Genomic DNA, 13,851 nt, shown 5'->3' with positions numbered 1-13,851 from the left:
CGGGAAGAGGACCAGCTGCGGCAGATGACCAGCCCCACAGCAGGCTGGTCTTCGCAGTCCCGCCGATAGCCTCGATGTGTGAGTAACCCACGAGTCTCTTCACGAGCGGCTCCCGCGAAGCGGGGGCCGCGTGGGGTGGGTTTCAGGAACAACAAAGGAGATCCTTGGAAGAAAACAGCAGTCCGTTTGGCCAAATACCCAGCAGGAAACAAAGGGGCTCAAACTTGGTCTTCTTATAATAACTGGGTTCAAGTCAAGTCAAATCAAGCTTTATTCGATCATAAACATATAATCATAAAAGCAAGCATCAGAATCTATACAAAAGACAAATCACATTATATAAAAATACAGATCTCAAGAGAATTATAAAACGCTACATTTTACATTTTTTTTATACAAAACAGGTTTAAAAGGGGAAAAGCCCATCAAGGATCAAAGCACATACTTTTCCTCATCCTCACAGCTTTCTTCAAGAAGCTAGAAACCCTCCAAGCCACAAGTTCATTCTCCAAATATTGCAATCGAATGAGCGCTGGACGACATTGTCTTAGGCCGAAGGAGCTTAAAATAGGAAGTATCCAGAATTTCCTTAATTCATTAAAAAATTTACAAATAAGAATAAGTGAATGGTAGACTGTTCTGATGTCAAATCACACATGCACCGAGGAAGTTCTCTTGACCAGTCATTCATAAGCGGGATAGTCAAAATTCTGTGGACTATTCCTAATCGGAATCTCATTAACAACATTCTGTCATGGTCTTTAGAGACAAAATTTAAGTAGGGTTCCATATCGAAAGTTGTAATCCTTGACTGTGGGTTTTGGGGCTTCAACCGCTAATCTCACAACTCCCAATATATCAAAACAAGCTTTCTTCAAGGATTTCCTTGACATTTGGGTCATTGAGTTTGGTTTTAAATAATACTCAGGATGACCAAGATCTATGGAAAACTGGAATATGTACCTAAGCCAAGGAATTGTCAATGCTCCATCAAGCTTCATGCAATTGTACAGGATATCACAAATTAATTGGGTATGTTCACTAGACCAAATCCTGTGCCAAAATAGTAAGAGCTCGAGTTTAATAAGTCCTAGTGTTCAAGGCAGTTACCATACCATATAAAGATCTGCAGGCATTGCTGGTTGTACATACATTGCAACATACCTCTCTTCTTACAATAGATCTAGAGTAGGGGATCTCTCAGTCTGCTGCCACTGTTAAAAATAGCCCAACTCCGATAGACAGACCTTAACAGTACATTATTGCGGAATTTTTTAGAACAGGGACAAGCTACAAACAAGGGACCGGGCCAACAAGAAAGAGGGAAGGGATGAGGCAATCGACCCCCACCCCAATGGCAAACATTCTCCCCGCAACAAACACAGAGCAGAGGGAGGAGACCAGTCTGAAAAGTATTGTGGTCAATTTATAGGATCATCAACTGACCATGAATGAAGAAAGAGTACTCAACAAAGGGTTGGGTTTTGTCCCGACACCTTCCCATGATGCTTTTAAGTGCCGAATCGAATTCCATGAGACCGTGAGGAGAATAAAGCTGAAGACATTTTTGGCTAAACAACCTTCTGAGGAGAATAAAGGGTTTAATACTAACTTGAGGAAACCTTCCACGTTTTGCCCACCAACTGAGGCGGTCGGCCCCGAGGTGGCTGTATTCGAGGCTAAAGTCTTGGAAGAAATTGGGAAGATTGAAAACAACAACAAAAATAATGGATTTAAGAACATGGCCAAAGGAGATTGGGAAGCTGTGAAGTCTCTTCAGAATAATAACAGCATCACAATAAAGAGCGCCGATAAAGGCGGTGCAGTAGTCATATTAAATACCTGTGATTATGAAGCTGAGGTCCATCATCTACTAAATGTGAGAGCTAATTACCAACCCTTAAGGAAAGATCCCACTCCGGAATTATTGAAAACTATAACGGAATTGGTTGGTAATGCTAAAGAGAAGAAATGGATCAGTGCGAAGGAGGCGGAGTTCCTTATTAATAGCAACCCTAGGACTCCGGCCTTTTATATTCTTCCAAAAATACATAAGCCGGCCCGGCCTCCGCCGGGCCGGCCGATTGTATCTGGCAACCAATCTATATTGGAACCGTTATCTCAGTTCGCTGACTATTACCTTCGCGAATCTGTGATAACACAGAAATCTTTTGTCAAGGACACAATGGACATTTTAAATGTCCTAAGTCCCGAGACTGAATATATAGTGACGATTGACATCGAGTCACTATATTCATGTATTCCTCAAGATGCCGCACTGGTGGCAGCAGCGCGAGCATTGGCCACACAAGAGTGGTTTTATGATGCCCCCCAGAGTTTTGTGTTACAGTGTGTAGAACTGGCACTTACAAGAAATTTCTTTAGCTATAAAAATGACCTGTTCCTCCAAGTTACAGGTACATCAATGGGCGCGACCATGGCACCGAGTCTGGCCTGCATTTATGTAGGCCAGTTTGAGGAGCACATCATTGACTCTGACACCAATCCCTTCAAAGGCTTTTTGCGCCTTTGGAGGAGATATATTGATGATGTGCTCTGCATATGGTCAGGAGAAGAAACATCTCTCCTACAGTTCCTGAACTGGTTGAATACACAAGATCGTAGCCTACGGTTCACCTGGACATACAATCGGAATAAGGCGGTCTATCTTGACCTTGATATCGAAGCTGTGGAAGGAGTATTCCAAACGAGCGTACACCAAAAGCCCACGGACAGAAATTTGTTGCTCTCCTATCAATCTTACCATCCGGGAGCCTTAAGAGATAATCTGCCCGTGGGACAATTTTTGCGTTACAGGAGGAATTGCTCCTCGACTGAAGTATATAAAGAGCAAGCAGAAGGACTCAGTAAGAAGCTGGAAGCCAGGAACTATCCACGCAGGGTCATTAAACAAGCCAAGAAAAGGGCTTTGAACACCCCGCGATGTGTACTTTTGGAGACTCATACCAAAGAGAGAGAGGAATGTATCCCTGTGATAATGACTTACGACCCAATGGCCACTAAGATTCGCCAATCCATCAGAAAGCACTGGTCTTTATTATCCACTTCGGATTTCAAGATGCCACCCCCACGCTTTGCATTCCGAAGAGCCAACAATCTAAAAGATAAACCGGTGCATACCAGGGGAACTGATATTTCTGAACCAGAAGCGAACACAATTCCTAATGGACATTTCCCGTGTGGAAATTGTTCAGTATGTCCTTTAACAAGCAAAACCTCTACAGTGACCCTTCAATCTGGTAATAGTTGGTCACTTGAACAGTTTAGTAACTGTAACACTACTAACGTAGTATACAGACTAAAGTGTGAGTGTGGCCTGGACTACATCGGGCTCACTATACGCAAAATAAAGCTTCGCATCCAGGAACACGTGACCACCATAAAAAGCGGAAAACTTACCACGAAGCTAGTGCAACATTGCCACCGCAACAGACACACTTTCACGTGGGTTGTCCTGGAGAGAGTAACAGGGGATGCCCAGACAATAGAGAGACGTTTAATTACAAAAGAAGCTAGATGGATATTCCAGGAAAAGAGTGAACAGAAAGGACTCAACGAACTCCTTGAGTGGAATAAGCTACGCTAGAGATGTTCTTTTGCGAAGGTAGCTACTGAATGCTGTTTACTTACAGGCCCGTAAATATCATTCCAGCTAGATGCTCTAATTACCTCCTAATTCAGTAAGAGAAAATATAGGTCCACAACAGGCCTTATAATAGTGTCGCACATGTAGTGGCGGAGAGTGGGGTACTAAATGTGTAATATAAATGAAGTGTATACAGCACACACAAGATCAACATAAACATATTATGTGTGTAATACCAATACAGTATATACAACACACATAAGTTCAAACTTTAGCAATACGTAACAATTGTGACCTATGGAAGCAGTGGCATCATAACTTTAAAATCCATAATAAATTGTTAATTCTTGCCTATTTTGCAACAAGATGTGTGGTCAGATATAATGTTTCTGACTAATAAAGCTACAGAATGAAAATTTGGCACTCATGGCGAAATCCCGCGAGATTTCGCGTGAAAATTCAGAGAATATAGTATTCACAATAGGAGAATTACCTATCCAAGATGGCGACCATACCTGAGGTATCGATTGTATTATTATCAAGCTATATGAATAAGCGGGCCAATATGAGAGATATCCTTTTAAATAATATCTGCAGGCGAGTCGAGCATAATATTTAAACTGGCAATATTTAGAGCTTGTGAAAAGGGGCACCACGTCTAAATTGGCACATTCTATAGCGGAGGTATGGGTATGTTCAAAATGCTAATATCCAGCATCAGGACTCCCTAATTAGTACCGTGTAAATACAGAAAAACGGATTATGTTTAAAATCAATAAAGCCCATCTAAGAGGAAAGATCGAGATCCCGCGAGAACTCTACGAGATACACGCAGGGTCCTTGTATTACAGCGACTCGGGACCTATTCTAATATGGCGGCCGGAAGCACGTGACTCACACAACCAATCAGGCAGTGCGAAAATCGGCACTAGACACGCTAAATGCAATGGCTGATGAGGGTGCCGGTGTTCCAGGGCTGAGTGCACACCAGACTGTTCTCCTCTATTGGTAACAACTTAAATGGGGCGCGAGGGGGCCTCTTGGGTGCATCTTTGATGAGAGATCTTCATAATTACAGGTACAAGACATGTCTTTTTAAATGTAACCCTGATCTTTTGATGTTTGGTCTAGCAACAGTAACGAAGGGAGACTGGACCAAGCTCACCAATGGGGGCTGTTATCCTTTTAAAATCCTCTTGGCTGGTATGAGAGGCAAGGTTCATTCAAGGGTAATTATTTCCTTCTTTGCAGCATCACGCTGTTTTTCTGCGCAGAATAGCATTGTGAATTGAACAGGGTAGGACAGCAGGTAACCTCGACTCTGTATGTTTTATGTTTTACTACAGCGCGCAAAGCCCAGTGTCCTTTGCAGTGGCATTGAAAGTGGTTTGCCCTGAGGAAATTGCCTAATAGATACCAAGGCAATGAAACATGTCGGCTGTAAGTAGGGTGTGAATCGATTGGTAGTATTCACATCTTCCTTTTTTATTTTTCATATATGTACCGTATGCAACAAGAAGGAACCCCATAAAAGAAATTGTCCCAGTTACAGAATATATTATATGCTAATTGTTGAATGTTGTATGTTGTGTTACATATAATTTGTGTTCACTGCACCACTCACTGTCTTTTCTTTGGGTTTAGGACACGTTTCCGTTATAGCTTGATGGCACCAATGATGATAACAGGGCCATCCTGGTGAGTACCAGCCAGGGGCCCCATTGGTGGTGCGCCCGTGAGGTGCTATCTCGCTTTCTCACCTTTTTTCTGTTGTTACACTAGGTGAATGTGGGTTTTGTATTTGTTTAAGTCTGTCTATCAGAGTTGGGCTATTTGTAACAGTGGCAGCCGACTGAGACATCCCCTACTCTAGATTTATTGTAAGAAGAGAGGTATATTGTAATTTATGTACAACAAGCGATGCCTGCAGATCTTTATATGGTATGGTAACTGCCTTGAACACTAGGACAATAGTAGTTTGTTGACTTATTGAGTGGAGGGCATCCTAGTTGTTTGTTTCCCTCTTTGCTCCTACCTTTTTTTCCCTCGAGTTTAATAAGGCCATAATATATGAAAGACCCAACTCCTCCTGGCAAACGAAAGAGGACGTACCAGTTGGAGCACCAAGAATAAAACAAAGAAAGAGAATTTCTACTGTTTGCAGGGAAGTCGGATTAGAGATGCCCCAAACCCCAGCCCCATATACCGCAGCCGATACACACTGAGCCTTATATATATGTAGAACATGTCCTCCTTTTGTAAAGATATCCAAGAACCTATCTCACATTTGCTGACAATATGTGTTGCTGATCCAGACCACCTCATTTGGTAACATTAGGTCTGGTTCCTAAACTTCCTTTTAAGCTCTGGTTAGATAACTAAAGGTATAACATCACAATTTAATTATTTCACAAAGTATTGTGTTGTCCAGCGGACTGCAAGGCCTTTTGCCACAGTCTGCACCACTCACCAAATTGCACTGATCCTCATTTACCAATAGATGGTTTCAATTTACCAGCTTGGTGTTGGTAGTGCCTACCACTGGTTTCATTCCCATTTAAGCACAAGTCACGGCATTCATAAAAAATTCCCATTGTATGACTCATAAATCCCAAATCTTGTACAGTAAAACATTATGTATTTAAAAACCGTTCAAAATTGTGTGGGCAGGGAATAGGCGATAACAGCCCTTTGTTTGAGATCATCGTTTTCCGATTTCATAGTTTCATTTAAAAAAAAAAAAAGAAATGTGGGCATCTACTTTGCCTCCTAAATTTGCTCATTAAATCAAGTGGGAAATGCACTTAGTTAGGGTGTACCTGACCTCCTTTAGGGCTCATTTCCATACACTAATTTACAAACTGGCAGTTCATGGTACAATGACTGGTATAAATATTCCCCAAGTCTTATGAAACAAAAATTACAGATTTTAAACGAAAATGCCAATGTTTTGTTCTGATTGAAATCTTCGTGCTAAATATTTATTTCATATAAGTGTTATGGAATTTTTATAGCACAAACCTCACTCGTGGATAGCTGAGCACTTCACATCCAAACAGATTGCATGGAACTAGTTAACAGCAAAGAGGTTCAGATACCATGGGGCAGATTTACAAGAAACTAACGCAGCGCGGTGACGCAAGTCATTTTGCTGCGCCGCGCTGAGTTAGTTTTGAAGTACAAGGATGCAACATATTTACAACAATATGTTGCATCTCTGTGCTTCCCCCTGCACTGGCACACAAACTGCAACCATGCACCTGCGCAGGCACCCTTGAAACATGGTGCAAGGGTGCCTGCGTTGAGGGCAGATTGTTTTGGTGCAGGAAGGGGCACCTTCCTGCACAAAAACAATCAATTGAGGTGATTTCCTCTTCCAATGTGTGCTGTAGAATGCAGCACGCATTGAAAGATGGAAAAAACTAGGAGAAATGAAAACATTTCACCTCGTTGCACCTCGCTACCCCACCCGTGGCGTAGCATTCTGACGCATTTCCAGATTTAGGATTTCTCATAAATCTGGAAATGCATGAGTTGACATCGGTGTTGCGTGGGAACGCGCACAGCAACACCCATGTCATGCCCATGCCCAAGTCATGCTCCTAACAGGCAAAGTGTTGCGTGAACATGGGTGATATTTACAAGTACAGGTTAAGTCACACAGGGTGACTTTACCTGTGCGTGTAAATATCACTCAGCAGTCTGTGCACCAGCAGGGCAAAGGGGCTTGTAAATCTGCCCCCATCTGTATAAGGCTACGTGCAAAACAGCTAGGGGAATAGAACAAGAATAGAAGCAACACTAGCAATGGACGTCCTGGGGCTAAGAAGTGTGAATTGCACCAGAATTCTTCACGGATCCTGTTCCAAGTTCTGAAAGCAAGGTTGAGAGTTTTGGATTTTTTGCTCTGGGTATATCATAGTGGCGATTTCCCTCTTGCATTTCGCAATCTTCCGATGAAGTTAGGTTTGCTTTTAAGGTAGCAGAGGGAACGACACAGTTACTTAGATGATTTGGTGACGGGGAAGTTTCACCTAGTTTGAATTGTTTTCTGCATGTTTCTTTCCCATTCCATAATTCCTTTAGTTTGACTAGTTTACGTAACTTTCAGTACCAAAGTTGGCTCCATGTTGGTAACTTAGGGGTAGGGGGTGTTGTGATTCTAGGTTCATGGAACTGGGTGAAATTATTTCTCTGTGAATTTTGTAGTCTTTTTTCCCACGCTGATGAAAAAGGTAGTTTTGCGGTGTTTTAGACTTGACTGCTACTTATTTTACATACCAGACTCAATCTCGAATAAAATTAGGACTTTATTTAAAAAATATTTAAGAAAGTGAATTACTTTGGAAGTCAATCAATGCTGCATTTGATAAAGAATTGCAAGCAAGAACCTTTTAAAAAGGCCTACCAATTTATTAGAGGGATATTTTCTCTTTAATAAATGTTATGACCATGAAAGACCTGGAGAAAATGTGCCAGATAATGTTCTTACTACTGGGACAATGGAAAAGTCTATGGAATGGAAAGAATGCTGCCAGGTCTGTAGCACAAAATGCTATGGTTGTAGGTAAAACTCCATAGAGGCAGAATTAAGAAATGTGTAGTCTGATAGAATTGAATTGGGGATATGCGTGCTGTTACTTATGACAATGAGATACACTCCAGAAAGTAGTAATGAGAGGGCTCAAGATTTCCTATGAACTATCCATTTTCAAATGGAAAAACGGCTGCTGAGAGCTCTTTCATCTGGGCTCAAATTATATCACAGTGGCATTTAATAGCCTCTGTTCCTTGTATTTTTGCAGCAAAGGCTGATAAAGATGTGCATTTTTGAATGATTACTAGCGTCTTTATGTGAAAGATGGGTCAGGGGGTCAAGCTACTCTAATGCAGTAATATAGCCTTATAGCCCGCGGTAGAGGGCTATACCGGCTATTAAAGGCCCTCTCCAGCGTTAAAGGCCCCGAGCCGAAGGCGAGAGCCTTTAACAAGGGAGAGGGACTTTAATAGCAGTATAGCCCATCTACGAAGGGCTATAAGGCTATTAGAACATTCTGTCACTAGAGGACAGAATGTTCTAATAAAAAAAACAAAGCCTTTTGGGAGCGTGAGGGGATTGGAATCCCCCAGGCTCCATGAACCCTTTGTTCACAACTAGAGCTGTGAACAAAGAAACATTGGAATGTTGGAGCTCCACGCTTATACCAGCCATTATAAGCCCAGAGCACTCCATTGTTTTCAATGGAGCTCCCAACATTCCAATGTTCTAATGATCATCGGGTATAACTTTGAGGCAATGTGTAAATTATTTATGCACCACCTCAAACAAAAATTAAGTGAAAACACAACACAAGGAAAAAAAACATTACAAATTTAGAATAACAAAGTAAAATTAAATACATTGTTTGACACCAAAATAAAAAAAAACAAGATCTCAGGTAAATAAAGCGTCTAAAAGCACAAAGCGCCACTCACACTTTTCTGGTCTTGCAAGACTGGGTGAAAGTCCCAAGCTCCGGCTGACAGTGATGGGACATGCACTGGATACAGGGATCAGGTTAGTCCACCAGAAAGACTAACCTTAGGGATGAGTTTCACTTCATGGAATTTCATGTAGTTACATAAAAACTCCATGGCTCACTTGATGCTACACCAAGGGTTCAGGAACTGAAGGGCACCTCTAGGGGGTCAAAAACACACTCCAGCAGAGACCAGCAGAGCTCAGGAAGATTCATATGCAGATCAGGTCAGCTGGATGGTTGGAGAGATTCTCTGGAGCTTGTTATGTCCATGTAGCCCAAAAACAGAAGGTCTGTCAGATCAACCTTGTAGTCACTTCAGCCTGGAATGAAGAGTGTAGTCCACTCTTCCTTCTCAGCAAGCAGCATAGCAGTACATCGTCTGTAGTATCCACATGCTCAGGAGTGTGCTGAAGAGTTGGGTCAGAGGTCCAACATTTATATCTGGTGCCCATTTGAAGTAGGAGAATCTTCTATAGAATTCCATGAAATGTCCTGCCTCCCCTGCCCTGGCTCCATGAACACTGCAGTGGTGACAAGCCTTTCGTGTGAAGGCAGGGTGCAGCCTATTTAGTTGCAAGTGGGGCTGTGCTCAGCTCAGCCCCTCACACTGTGAGTTGATTGCCCATCCAGGCACACCTAATCCCTCTATTGTATGACTGTCTGGGAGGAATCCGACTTTCACTTTGTAAACCAAAAAATATTTTGACTTTTTATGCGATCAGTGTGCTGTACCTGATGGTGTGTACCTAATACACTGAGTCAACAAGAAAAAAGGGGGGTCCAGAAGGCGAATAGCCTGCCTGACTCAGGTGCGCACAACTTTAAATAATATACATACTATCATACTGATAAACATGGATTCAATATTTTTAACCGAACAAATTTAGATAATGTATGTTCATGAAGATTTAATCAACAAATTCATTATAATACTGAAAGAAACAGACAAAATGCTGTAATTTAATTACAGTTGCTTTTCAAAAGTTTAACAATGCTAAATCAACATCATTGTAGTAAAACAAAACCCAATTCAAAGACATAAGCCCAATTCAATTAGGGACGGTTGTTGTCCCTTCTTCAGGGGCGTCTCTGTAAAACAAAGATATGTGTCTGTGGTAAATGTACATTATAACTTTCTAAAAGCAGCATTTTGAAAATTGTAACTTAAAATTCAACTTTATCATTCAAATTGGCTTTAAATATTTCTTTAGACATCAAAATTGACCTTCCTACCTGCTCTGAATTGAAAGTTAGCACTTATTAAATGTAATAAAAGAATACAATGGGTAGAGCTAGGTCTTGCGGTAATGAAAAATGAATGTAAGAGTTTTGCACTACCATGACATATAAAAGTTAAAAGTACATGACACACCTTTTAAATTCACTGCACCTTGCCCTCTGGAGTGTTTAGGGGCTTTCCTAGGATTGACTCATATGTATTAAAATGTACGATTAAGCCCTGCCACAAGGTTTATTTTGCATGCTGAAATGGCAGTTTAGGACTTTTCACCCGGGCTGCAATGGTAGGCCTGAAACATGTTTACAAGGCTACTTAAGTGAGTGACACATTCAGTGCTGCAGGCCCATTAGTAGTGTTTCATGTATAGGCTCTGGGTACATGTAGTACAATTTGACTAGGGACTTGTCAGTAAATTAAATGTGCCAATTTGATGTAATCCAATTTTACCCTGTTTAACGGTGAGAACGCAAGCACTTGAGCACTAGTAAGCAGTGCTACATTAACAAAGTCCAAAAAGCCAACAAAAACGGGATAAAAAACAGAGGGTGAAGGCAAAATTTTGAGGATGACCCTGCAGAAATGGCTAAGTCCAACAATATTAGCATTGTAATAATGAGCACATTACATTAGTGTCCTCCTTATGCTAGATTACCTGTAGTAATCACTGCATGGCATGGCAGGTATGTCAGCAATAATGTAAAAAAAAGGCTTTGAAAATTAAAGTTCACATATTTTCACCTGAAGTACACGTTTGAATTTTGGTATTCATATATTAAATTAAACCAAGCAAAAGCTTCTAATTTAGTAGGTTGTACTGCACGCAGGAGAGATGCTTGCTTGCAAGTAGCTGGAGAGCTACCAGTACCTCACAAGCTACTCATTGGAAATGCCTGGGATGTAACATTCAGGTTTTGATGCTTTCCATATCAATATCCACATGGTATGTTCCAGGAATCTTTACTTGAGAATTTAAAATATGCCTGAGAAAATCCCACCCAATAATTGCTCAGTGTGGTTAAATCTGCATTGCATATACTTTTGATCCATGTGTGAAAACGGGATTTGCACAGGCCTTGACATTATATGGCAGATGCGTGCTAGCCCACTTAGTCTTTCCAATTTCACACACACTTTTACCATGGGGAATAAAATCAGTCTATTAGGATGCTGAACAATTAAATCCCATTAACAAAGCAATTTGTTAACATAAAATCAACTTAGCACCATATTTGCTATTCACAAATTGTGAACTTACATCTATAAATCAATTCAATATACTATTACACCAGTATATTTTAATATCATTGGTTTAATCATTGAACATGAGAAATTACAATTTCAAAGATGCTTTATTCGAGTTATTACTCATAAAAGCGCATTCAATCACCAATATAAAAAACGATCTTGAAAAAGCACCTCAATTATACACATCAATAGAATTTCAAACATATTATGCCTTTTTGGCAAAACATTGGTTCACAGATAAAAAAGACAGTTAAAAAATACCAAAAAGATAAAATAAGGACAAAACCCTAATACAATAAAAGACAATCAGCAGCCTAAAACCCTCTGCCTGATAGACCATGCCCATCCAAGATATTTGGCTGTTGCTATGACTAAAGGCAATGCAGAGCTAGTACAAATAATTCTTAAAGCTACAGCACTACTGATGGTGCCTAGGTTTTTGCACACTGGTGTTAACCAGACACGCCTTGGTTCAACGTAGGTCCTACAAGCTAACAAAAAGTGACCAATTGTTTCCTTGAGGGCTCCACAGGCTGGACAGTTGCTGTTAGACATCCCCCACCTGCCTGTCAGGGACCTGAGGGGGAGGGCACCTACTCACATTTGAAAGAGGAGCTTCCTATCCCTTGGCGTGGTAATTGCATCCCAGTAAAGTTCTAAGCTTGGGTACAATTTGGCTTCTAAGAACCTGCCAGCCATAGAACCAGCGTTGGTGTCTCTCCAATTCCGAATAGCTACATTTTCCCAATACATTTCTTTTAGAACTTTTTTACTTGGGAACGAGGCTCCTGTCGGATTATCCCATAACGATTGGAGACCAAGATCACCCAGCACGGTTCTAGGAGCGTTCAGCCAGCCTATTTTATGGAACACATCCACTTTAATATTAGCTAAAAAACCCTTGGCATAATGGTGGAGCTCAGGTGTGGTCCAGAGCCTCCTCCAATATAGAATAGGACGAAGCCTCGCCAGGTCTACTACAGCCTTCCTACCAAGGTCGTACCTGAGTGGAAGCAACGGAGTACTCTTAGGAAGGCCCGTGATTGCCCTGAAAAACGTGTTTTCTGATGTTTGTAAGGACTGAAGCTTCTCAAAGCCCCATAACTCGACACCATATAGTGCAGAGCCGAGGGCCTTGGCCTCGTATACCTGTAATGCTGGCTTAATCGGTTTAGTCCTAGATTTTCTATGCTCTGAACCAAGAGCACCAACCAATTGTCTATGCCTTAGGACTGCAATGTCTATATGCTGTGACCATCTGAGATCGTTTGTTACATAGATACCCAAGTACATGAAAGCTTTAACTATCTCTAGAGGGCGAGCATTCATGAACAACTTAGACCTAAAACTTCGGTCGGGGTTAAAAGCCATAAGCTTAGTTTTAACCACGTTGACTTCTAAGCCATGCTCCCCACAGAAGTTATCAAAAATAAGTAATGCTCGCTGTAGGCCACTCGGAGTCTTTGATAAAATCAGGGTGTCATCTGCGAACATTAAAATCGGTATCTTAGTACCAGCCAGAGAAGGTGCATCCACGTTAACAGATAACATACGAGCCACAACCCCGTTAATGAACCGGGAGAAGAGCGTTGGGGCCATTGAGCATCCTTGCCGAACTCACCGCTCCACCGGGAAATCTTCAGTGACCACACCCTGCCCCCCCCCCCCACTGAATCTTGGCAAAATTCACTTCGTGCAACGGCATTATCATTGACAGCAGTTCTTCTGGCAGACCCAGGTTCCTTAGCACCGACCACAGCTTAGACCTTGGAACCAGGTCGAAGGCAGCCCGCAAATCGAGGAAGTCCGCGTACAGGCTGCCCTCGCCCAGTAACACAGTTCGCCACTGCAGCAAGGTGAATCGAAAAACCTGATCCACCGTACTGGTGGACTTCCGAAACCCAGCTTGGAATGGAGACAGGGCTTTGTTCTCCTCACCCCACTCCAAGAGCTTGTTGACAACCATCCTCCCCACCACCTTTTGGATGGTATCAATTAAGCTTATAGGTCTATAATTCCTGGGTTTAGAACGGTCTCCCTTTTTAAACACAGGAATTATAATAGCACTTTGCCAGGATGATGGTACAGGTGCTCCCTGGGCAACTAAATTAACAAGGAGAAAGATGTACTTACACCAACGCTCCTTGTCGTGGATAGAGAGGTCCGCCGGGACCCCATCCATTCCTGGGGCTCTACCACTAGTCACTGAGTTGAGGGCCAACATTACTTCGTTATTA

The sequence above is a fragment of the Lissotriton helveticus genome, chromosome 11, assembly GCF_964261635.1.
Source record: "Lissotriton helveticus chromosome 11, aLisHel1.1, whole genome shotgun sequence".
NCBI classification, from domain to species: Eukaryota; Metazoa; Chordata; class Amphibia; order Caudata; family Salamandridae; genus Lissotriton; species Lissotriton helveticus.
Note: the sequence above shows the minus strand (reverse complement) of the source record.